Genomic DNA, 12,025 nt, shown 5'->3' with positions numbered 1-12,025 from the left:
CCTGAGGAAATAATGCAGTGAGAAATTCTTGCAGGACCTTTAAGTCGCTAAGCTCTCAGAGTTCTAAGGAACAAGCTGACCCAGTCGAGGCAAGAGCCTGGCTAAAGGAAATATAGGAATCAATTGAGATTCTAAATGATTGACGAATCACAAAAGACTATTTTTGTCACTTACCCTCCTAAGAGAGAGACCACCCGCTGGTGAAAGACCAAGAAAGGCACGGAGCCAGAGGTTATGATAAACTGATTAAAGTTCAGTCAATTGTTTTCGAGAAAGTAATTCCCAAGGTTAGAGAGATAGTGTAAAAGCTTTAGATCCAGAACAAAGGCGGACGAGTATGATGAATTATGAATCTAAGTTGTAAAAATTGTCAAGATTCGTTCTGAGGACACGAATCCCAGAATGATGTGATGTTTGAAGTAAATGATTAGTGGGTTCATGAAATGATCGTAAGAGAAAGGAAAATAAAAAGAAACTGAAGTGGAAAGGAATATAAAGGCAATAGAGTTTGAGGAATGATAAGGGAGTTGGGTATGAGGAAACCCTAAAGACTCGTAGCAATAGAAATAGAAAAGTATGTGATCGTCAGGATGAGGATGATTCACTATGAGTTAAAGTTGATGGTTGAAGGCATAAGAGATGTACATATTGTACCCCCTTTAAGTTGGGAGAATTCGAGGAAGCCTTGAGATAGTTCGAAGGATAAATAATGAGACGCGGATAGACTGAGGAGACAAGAAAGTAGGAAATTAGGAAAATTGGATGAAGGAAGTGACCTTCAAGAATGTGAAGTGTAAGACCGGTGGCATGATACCCAGAAAGGGAGACTCCAGGTATGAAAGACATCCCAACATTGAGATGACTGTTGAGATAAACAACAAAAGTAAATGAGGAATTATTAAGAAGAAGTTCACGTTGAACACGACCAATATCTTCAAGGACATCCCTGTTTTCATTACCAAATTAGGAAAGAAAAGCGGGTAACCATTGTTATCTTTTGAAGGCCATATGTGTTGACGTCAGTTTGAATAAGGATGCTATTGTGAAATTGGTATAGACTATCTGGGTGGGAATGATTGAATAAGATAATCTATCAAGGATATATGACTTGATTTATCCATGGAAGGATGCAAGTACCTTTTTAAAGGTGGAATTAAGGATATAACTTCGATAACTTGAGATGAACCATAGGGGAATGCATGAAGGTTGGCATTTCACCCTTAATAGGGACATTATGAGTTTAGGTAGTATGGAACGAAGGACTAAGGTAACAACAACCTTTAAAGATCAGTAGAGAAATTTTTTCCAGAAGTACATAGACAATGGTTCTAGTATTAGTACATGGTATTTTGATATGCCCTGTATCTAGGGAATACAGGAGGAACGGTTTAAGGATAACCTTAAAGGTTTTACAAGGAAAAATGTAATATTCAAAGTTCTCAAGAATAGGAAATTTGATAAAGGAAATGTGACATAATAATAATAATGCCAGTTGGGGCACGTGTTGAACCATAAGAAAGTATAGATCGGCCCAATAAGGGTCGAGATTGGTGAAAACAAGTAGGACCCGAGATAAGAGACGTCCGAAGTATGATCGAGAGTCAGTCGTGACAATGTTAACCTCTAAAAGACCGAGGCAATAACTTATGGAAAAAGGGTGATATATTTTTACCAAAGTGTAAGGAAGAGCATTTTCATACAAGCAGTGATTGGAAATGAGGTAGAAAATTTAGTTGAAGGTGGTTAAAATGACATTGATTATAAGGAACTATTACTATTAGGAAGGGCCAATGAGGTGGCCGACACTTTAAGTGTAAAAAGACAATTATCGGCGCTCGTGCCGGAGGAATACAGTGACAATGGTTAAAGCCGCGAAGATTGTATTATGGTTTGAAAAATTGACATTCCTTCTGATGATTGTGCGATACTCAACCGTAATAGTAGTTTGGTAAAGATTTAATTCATGTAATTGCTGTGAGCGGACTATCTATCTTAGAAGGTCCTATCTTGAGAATAAGCCAGGACCATGTTTCAAAAAGGACAAAATGAACCTTTGAGCTTTATGTCTCCTAATATAGACATATGATTAAGAATGGTACTAACCTGCTATCGTTGCTTTTATTGAAACTCTTCTGCAATTTTATTTGCTTCATGTCATATGTACGCCAAGTTCAGGAGTGTTCTTCATGAATCATGTAATGGTGATTATGTTGCCTCCTTAGAAGAATTTGATACGACATGTATGAACTCCGTATGATTAGCTATTAAGATTTCATAGAAAATGAATGACTATAGTAGGTCAGTGGTGGACCATAGTAATACAACAATGATTCTACGAGTAATGAGCCGATTACTTGCAACCGTGAGAGTTGTATTGGAATGGATGTTGAGATTGAGTACCACTAATCGGGTCGTAGTGGTGTATAAGTTATCATTGATAGACTAATTAAGTAGATTATCTACCTATTGAATACTTATTCCTTCTTATCAATAGAGAGTCATATTACTATACGAGGAAGGTTGCGGTGCAAGCATAGGATTCTAGTAACGATGATGTCTAGAATGAGACCCCAGATTCGATTTTCGATGATGAGGGAGTTTCAAAGGTGATTGAGTATAAGCTCGAGGAAGAGCATGGGTCCATAGAATGATGGACGAAATAGCAAAAATATTTAAGCATGTGAAATGCGATGCGATAATACTTGATGTTGATATATATACACATATGTTTTGTTCTCCTATGACAAACCTCTATAGTTCAGAGGTAGATTCCAAGCCAGATATTTTGTGGCAGTATATTTTTACATATATACAATTCTCTTCAATTCGTTCTTTTCTCTCCTTTTCATTTTGTATAAGCTGAGAAGAACAACCCTTCCAGAAGGGGAGTTATTGTCGAATGACTATCTATCTGTGTGATAGAAGCCTAGTAGGATACCACATGTTGTTTAATTGCTTGTCAAGTACTAAAGGCTGGCCACCTTCTGTACTAACTATGCAATGTAACAAGTGTTCATGATCATAGTGATCTCTCAATAAATTCTTTTACTTCTATATGAAGGACCAAGCTTTCGAAGATGTAGGCAGCTAGAAATGAAGTGGTACCAAGTATGGTGGTATTCTGATTCTAATGCGTTCGTGATACTAAGGTTGACGTGGTTATTAAAAGGTTATAGAACGCTAACGAGCAAAAGTATAACTAGTATAATATTAGGAACGGAAGATAGTAACGATTATGAACGGGAAAATAGTGGGTATTGAGAAGCAAAAGCTATAATGCTAGAAGCTATTATGAGAGTCTGTGCAATAGACTTGAAAAAATTTGGAATGATCACTTAACGCGGATTGAGTTTTCTTACGATAATAGATCGTATGTCAGTATCGAGATATCGCCTTATGAGATCCTTGAGGGAAGACAATGTCGATCTCCCGTATGTTAGGATGAAGTTGCAGAGCGCAAGATGCTCGGACCCGCAGTAGTCAAAAGGGCCAAGGATATAATAGATCTAATCAGAGGACGGTTGGTAGTAGCCCAAGATGGACATAAGGAGTATGTTGATTTGACTCGAAAGGACGAAGCATAGGAAGTAGGGGACCTAGTGTTGTTATAGGTATTCCCTTGGAAAGGATGGATGAGGTTCCAAAAGAAAGGAAAGCTAAGCCTACGAATTGTTGGACCCTTTGAGGTATTAAGACGTATTGGGAAGTTAGCATATTAGCTATCCCTACCCCCGAACATGTAGAAAGTTCATAACGTGTTCCACGTATCAATGTTAAGGATGTATAATTCGGATGCCAGACAAATAGAGGTATATGAGCGCATAGACATGCAACTAGACGTAACCTATATGGAGCAACTAGGAAGGGTTATAGATCAAAAAGGGACACGTGCTTAGGAGAAGGGATTATCAAGCTAGTTAAAGTTGGTTGTAGAACCACAATGTGGGAAAATTGACTTGAGAGTTAGAAAGTGCAACGCTAAGAAAGTATCCCTATTCATTTTTATCTGATTCCGGGACGGAATCCTTTTAAGGAGGGGAGACTGTAATAACCCCAATTTTTGGCATTTTTGTAACCCTTATGAATAGTGTTTTTGCTGATTATTCTGAATAAGAAAACTTTTCATGCCACACTATGTAGGGGTTCTTCTATTGTTATTCTGAGATCTTATTAGTACTCTATATGGGATATAAGTGTATGTAAAGATCGTCAGAATCCAAATTCGAACACTTTGATTTTTCCCAAAAATCCACCAGATACCGAAAGAATTGAGTATAAGGTAACAGGATAAAAAGGATTTAAATTCAAGGATTATAAGAGAGGATCATAAAAGGAATATAATGTATTGAGAAAGGTTAAGGAAACCCAAGTAATAAGATCCCGGGTATGATCTCTCAAACGATAAACAAGAACGAAAGTTAAGCGAACCGTATAACAGATCAGCGGTCATTAGACAAGTAATTAGGAACTAATCAAAGAGGTTAGTGATGATGATGTCACCACACCAACAAGAAGAGGACAAGTGTGGGAAGATGACATAGGAAAGTGACATATGCATGACAAAAATAAGTGTGTTGTTGGTTGATTCTAAGCCACACAAAATTTACCAAGGTTAAAAGGTTAATTATCAAACAAAAAAACATCAACCAAGCCAAAACAAAATCATAACACAAAAATAGAAGTTGACATTTCTATTTCAAGAACAAAAGCTCTCGGCTCCTTTCTTAAGAAATGGGAAGTCCAAGCTCCTCCACTTGCTAATTTACAAGATAATTATCCTAGCTTCTCCTAGTTAAGTTACATACTTTCTAGGAATCTTAGCTTTAAAATCCTTTCCTAGCATTTCCTATAAATCATTCAAGAAGATGGTGAATAGTACTTTCTTGAAATTAATTTTTGTGTTCTTGATTTCTTTGAAAGATCAAGCTTGTAGGAGGTTAGATCAAGGCTCCTTAAGGCTTCCTAGCTACTTATCACTCACCAAGGAAGGTAAAACCTCATACCCTAGCTTTATTTTTGAGTATTTAGGAGTGGTTTTGATTGTTATAGTTTATGAGAAGGATGATTCTTGGTTCTTTAAAGTTTGGTTGAGTTTGTAGAAAGTTTGATGGTTAAATCTTGATTAAATAGTTAATGAACTTAAGTAAGCTCTTATTTCATGATTGAGAAGTAGTATAAAGTGGAAATCTTGAGTTTTTGGGGTTGTTGTAGTAGTGTATGGATGAAGTTTGGTTGTAACAATGATTGTGGGTTGATTGTGAATTGATTTGGAGTTGTACAAATTTGGTAATCGCGTAAACATAGCCGTCGTAATGTCCGATTTACCCTAGACTGCTTTTGTTCTTAACATGAGGACCCATGAACTCACTGTTAGGTTTTGACCATTGCCATAATTAGATAGTTCATGTTACGAGCTTCGTTTTGATATGTGGTTCGCTTGAATCCGATGTACGGTTTAGGAGAAATGACCGTTTTAAGTAACGGCGTTTCGCGAACGAACCATTACCCCTCGCCTTACTTTGAAACCTTGGTTAAGGCCCTTAAATGACTAATTGGAGTATGAAACAATTATGTAAAGTGGATTAGGCAGTTGGTAGAGTACTCGCGAAAGAATCGCCTTAAAATTCTTAATGGTTAATTTATTAAAAATGGTGGAGCCGAGGGTACTCGAACGACTTATGTGATTCGTTAAGCGTAGAAGTGACCATAAGCGCACATTAGGGTTCAATTGGTTAAAGTCTAGTTTCTTAAGCGACCAGGGTTTAATTCCGACTTATGTTGTGTTCATAGGTTATCGGACCCACTCTAAGCTTAAGTCTATCCGGGAACACTCAGGCAAGTTTTCTACCCGTTATACTGTTGTTGTGATGTATATATGTATATGCATTTTCTTGTGATAAGTGCATGATTATTATTAGCAAAGTCTTGCGATATATTGGAGCAAGTGATATGATATTTATATGCATGCCTGTTTCGTAATCTTGATATCTAATTCTTGATTCAAATGCTTATAAGTTGCATAATACCTATGCTAGAGATAAGCAGTAGTTGCGTATACCCTTGGTATAGGGGACTCAAAGGTGAACATTTTCTAAAACCGGGAGTCGATATTCCCGAGTATATTATATATATTTATATATATATAGATAAAGTTTTCAAAACTATTAATCAAATAAGGTTTATTCGATAACATTATTTTTATTAATCAATATTATTTTGAATATTCATTCAAGGACTTATGACTCCGTTTATTCATATTAATTAATATTATTTTGAATATTCATTCGAGGACATATGACTCCGTTTATTTTATTTAATGAATAATATTTTTGAATATTCGTTCGAGGACTTATGACTCCGCTTATTTACTAAATAACATTCTTTATTTTATTAAAGAATAATATTTTGATAATCAAACTTATTTTCGATTATTCAAATAAAGATCGTACTTTCGTATAAGTATATCTTTGGTTATTTATTATTCATTTCAAGTATGAGTTTTAAAACTTCTACTTCAATTATTTTTATAAATATTATCCATATGGGAATATTATTTAAATAATAATATTCAGATACTTTCTAACATATCGGGACTGATTTATTTTATTAAATCAGCATTACTCCAAACATTCTTAAAATTGTTTTCGAGTATTCAAAATGATTTTTAAAAGTTAGAGCGGATCCCAAAACTCATTTTTATATTTAAGATCCTCCTTTCGAAGGGGATTTAAATACTCACTCAAAACCTGAGGAATCCGACTCTGTGGTGTATTTTATATTCGCAACAAGGTTGTTGTTTGGATAAAAGAGTTTTTGATTACTTACCCAACACTCGGGAAGTAAAATTCTTGGAACAAGTTAATCCATTAACAGGCACCGCCTGGGAAATACCGGTGAGTTTTCCTTTCCAACTAGATACGACTTCTCGGTGGAGCCGTATCAACAAGTTTCTACTTGGGGAAAGGGGGGACGAGCTTTACGTTTCAGAGTCATGGATTTTATCTGAACTATGAGTGGCGTAAGTGGTCGAGTGGCGCCGGCCCAGCCTTATTATATTTGCCCAAATGGCCTGGAAGTTCCGCTAAGACGGTCCATTCCTTAGGAGTCAAGGGTTCGGTTGACAAGTAAATCCGACTGTTCTCCTCTACATGTAGAAAATGGCGGGGTTGCACTACTGCGACTGATCATCGTGAGTGGTCTTCCTGGCGCAGCAAACTCCCGTAATGAGTTCATCATCCAATTGGATATTTCTGCAACACTACCCAAAGCACTTCGATAGAAAGGCTACGGCTGGGCGATTGTTGAGTGTTGGCAGGGTCGAGTCTTCAAAATGATGTTTTCATCAAATGAAGTATCTCGTAACTTCATTTCATTTTGATGATATTTCAAAGATTGATTCTATATAAGTTTTATCTTGTAGCTTCATCTATGGGATGAACTATTTATACCTTGAACGGTGGTAGTTCAAGTAATATTCGGAAAAAGATATAAGTATATTGGAGTATCTCGTAACTTCATCTTTTCAACTTATATATGGTTAATGATTATCTTATGCATGACAAAGATTTTCAGAAAAATGTTGAGACAAGGTTAGATATATGAGATCACCTTGCAATGATATTTTTATATAGTTATAAACTGGAACTCTGTGTATATTATGCATGACAAAAGATTTCAAAGATTTTGAAAAGTATATGTATATATACTAAATATTTTGCGACTTGGTCGCATTAAGAGGTCAACTTGGTTAATTTCTTCTTGACCAAGACTTTCATGAATACTATGAGAATGCTCATATATTGTTAATCATTATACATATTATTTTGGTGGGCTTGTTGCTCACCCTTGCTTTCTTCTTTCATCACACAACAACAGATAGAAAAGATGAACAGGACCAAGCTCCCAATTCGCAAGCGGTTAGGAAACGTTCCGCAGTTTTCTGGAGGCGTTGATGCCGCAGTAGCTGAGGTAGGAATTACCAATAGGCTAGGCTTTCAACTATTGATGAACCAGACTTATGTATATTATGAATTATAATAATGACAAAGAAAATATAAATTTATTCAGAAACCCTTTTAAGGTGTAATGGCATATAATTGTGGAATAAAATGACTCGTGTTATTTTTGGATATTCACCTCTGAGACTATAACTTGTGGTGTGTGTGTTTATTGTGGGGTCACAGTACGGAGTAGTTGATTGTTTATTAAGATTGTGTGTTATTAAGGGAAATGGAACTCGTGACAACCCGGATCCCCGACCCCGGATTTGGGGGTGTTACAATCAAAGCCACGCCTGAAGCATGGTAGACCGGTTGGTGCAAAAGATGTTGCACCACGAAAAAGAAAAATAAAGAAAATTGCCTCTGAAGTGGCACATGCTCCAGAAGAAGCAAATACCCCTGAAGTGGTATTATCTCCTGAATAGATTTCAGTCCCTGAAGATATGGGATTAAACAATCATGAAATTTCAATAAATTATGTGCATGATATGAAATTATGGGATCGAAGTAAAGCCATAATCGATGATGTATTTGTGTATTCCGCAGCATTGGATGTCGACATAAATTCTGATCCTGAACCACAGAGTGTGGATGAATGCCGTCGAAGAAAAGAATGGCCAAAATGGAAAGACGCAATCCAAACAGAATTAAATTCATTGCGCAAAAGAGAAGTATTTGGACCAGTTGTCCAAACACCAATTGGGGTGAACCCTGTCGGGAATAAATGGGTATTCATAAGAAAACGAAATGAAAATAATGAAATTATGAGATATAAAGCCCGACTTGTAGCACAAGGATTTTCTCAAAGGCCTGGCATTGATTATCAAGAGACATACTCGCCAGTGATGGACGGAATTACTTTTCGTTTCATATTAGGTATGGCATCTAAAGAAAAATTGGAAACACGTCTTATGGACGTCGTTACTGCATACCTGTATGGTTCACTTGATAGTAAAATTTTTATGAAAATCCCAGAAGGGTTAAAAATGGATGAGTTCAAGAAACCTCGTCATATATACTCCATTAAACTTCAACGATTATTGTATGGACTGAAACAATCTGGTCGTATGTGGTATAACAGACTTAGTCGTTATTTACAAACGAATGGGTATATTAGTAATCAAATTTCTCCATGTGTTTTTATCAAAAAATCACAATCTGGTTTTGTGATTATTGTTGTATATGTGGATGATTTAAACCTTGTAGGAACAGCTACAGAGGTTGATGAAGCTGCCATATATCTAAAGACAGAGTTTGAAATGAAAGATCTTGGAAGGACAAAATATTGTCTTGGTATACAAGTTGAGCACTTGTCATCGGGAATTTTCCTCCACCAATATACATATACAGAAAAGGTTTTGAACATATTTTACATGGATAAATCTCATCTGTTGACTACTCCAATGGTGGTTAGATCTTTAGAATCTGATAAAGATCCATTTCGACCACGAGAAGATGGTGAAGAGGTTCTTGGTCCTGAAATCCCATATCTTGGAGCAATTGGTGCACTTATGTATCTTGCAAATAAAACAAGACCAGATATTGCATTTGCTATGAATTTATTGGCTAGATTTAACTCTGCTCCGATGGACAGACATTGGAATGGGATCAAGCATATATTTCGTTATCTTTGTGGAACAATTGATTTTGGGTTATTCTTCCCGAAAAACTCAACATCTCAGCCGATCGGACATGCAGATGCTGGATATTTGTCAGATCCTCATTTTGGAAAATCACAAACTGGATATGTATTTACATATTGTGATGCAGCCATTTCCTGGAAATTCACGAAGCAAACAATAGTGGCAACCTCAACAAATCACTCGGCACTTATTGTAATTCATGAAGCCAGTAGAGAATGTGTTTGGTTGCGATCTATCATAAAAAATATTCAAGAATCATGTGGATTACCGGATATCACAAGAAGTCCTACTGTCATGTTTGAGGACAACACTGTATGTATTGATCAACTCAGGGAAGGATAAATCAAAGGAGACAGGACGAAACACATCTCACCAAAATTCTTCTACACTCATGAACTTCAAAAGAATGGTGAAATTGATATACAACAAATTCGATCATGCGACAATCTTGCTGATTTATTCACGAAATCATTACCGATTTCAACATTTGGAAAGTTGCGACATAGTATTGGAATGCGACGACTTAAAGATTTGTTACAACAAAAATTCAGAGAATGATTAATTTTTCCAAGAGGAGATTGTACTCTTTTTCCTTCGACAAAGTTTTTATCCCACTGGGTTTTCCTTTGGCAAGGTTTTAATGAGACAATCTATGATTCATAGTGACAATCAAAGGGGAGTGTTATAATATGATTGTCACATGGTCAATATTGTGAGCTTGTAATAGTAGGGCTATGAACTAGCACTTGAAATTGCATACATGCAATTAATGACTTGTTCCTTGCATTGCCTATAAAAGCCATGCAATTGTGAATGAAAAGAACACACTAGCAACAATATCTCCTTTGCTTGCATTCTTTTTATCACCTCTCTGCCCCTTTTATTTAATCCAGCTATTGTTATAATATAGTTAGTATTTTACAACACTAAGCTAATTTTGATTCTGTAATATATTCCCATTGTTCACTGTTTCAGTTTATCATCTTCGGGACAGAGCCGGCCAAACAAGCCGGTCGGGCGAGCCGTGCCAGTTTGATCAGTGACTCTAATTTATGAACGGCACGTATGGCTTGGCGAATTGTACCGGGTCGCGGTGATTCAAAGCAACTCAACTCGTGTATGTCTCGTGAGTTAGGCGGGTTTGACGAGTTAATATTTACTAGCCTAACAACCCGTGCGATGCACGAGTCTTCATTAATATTTTTATATTATTTAAAATTATAATATATTTTTGGATCATTAACTTATTAGTATATATATAAATAATAAATATAAATATTTGTTGTTGGCAGGATTCGAGTCTGAATACTGAGTGGTGTACAATTAATAATATAAATATTTGTTGTTGGTGGGGTTCGAACCTGAGAACTTTAGTAATGTATAAATAATAATATAAATATTTGTTGTTGGCGGGGTTCGAACCTGGGAGCTTGAGTAATATATATATTTTTTAGTATTTAAATCTAACGGTCCTGATGACTTGGTTAAAAAGATCCGACGGTCATAAATGAGGATAACCAAACCGACCAAAAAGGACATACCAAATTATACCTCATTCCGGTTATTATAGTATAGTATAGATATACTAATTTTTTTGCTTTTTAATATTTAAATCTAATATTAATAAAAAAAATTATTTGTTATAGTTCAAAATATAAAATTGTAAACTTGTGATGTAGTGCCCGTTTGGGAAATCTGAAAATAAGTAACTTACGACTTAAAATGAATAATTGAATTATAAGTGATAAGTAGAAAAATACTTATAAGTTAAATAAGTGTTTGAATAATTTAATTATAAGCCAGAATTTTTTTCCTCTTAAATGAACTAAAATAAATAATTATTAAATGTAATTATCTAAATTCTTGAATTTTAAGATAGATTAACATTTAAAAATATATATTTTAAAACTAAGGTTAATAAATCAGCAAAAAATCAAAATAAGTTGAGCAAAAGTATGTCGTTACTAACATTCAACTTACCAGCTTATAAGTTATAAATTCAATTTATAAATTTGGTCGACAAACACTCGTCGATAAGTTATTACAGGTTTATTAGCCATAAGTGGCTTATAAGTTGGCGGCCAAACAGACCCGTAATTTGACTACAAAACTTATATAACAATTTGACTATCATTTTTATGGAATAAAAAAAGACAGCACCTCTATAAATTTTTTTAATTAAAAAAATATTTTACGGAACATTTTAATAAAATTAACAGAATATTTTAGTTAGTTCGCAGATTTTTGTAGGATTCAATGTAAATAAGATTAGATTTCTCCGCCTGACAAAAAGAGATTAGATTTCTCCGGAAAGTAATTTAATTTTGAAAATATTAGTGACAGATACTTTTTTTAAACTAAAATTATGAAGAAATATTTTAT

The sequence above is a fragment of the Apium graveolens genome, chromosome 11 (genome assembly GCF_009905375.1).
Source record: "Apium graveolens cultivar Ventura chromosome 11, ASM990537v1, whole genome shotgun sequence".
Lineage (NCBI taxonomy): Eukaryota > Viridiplantae > Streptophyta > Magnoliopsida > Apiales > Apiaceae > Apium > Apium graveolens.
Note: the sequence above shows the minus strand (reverse complement) of the source record.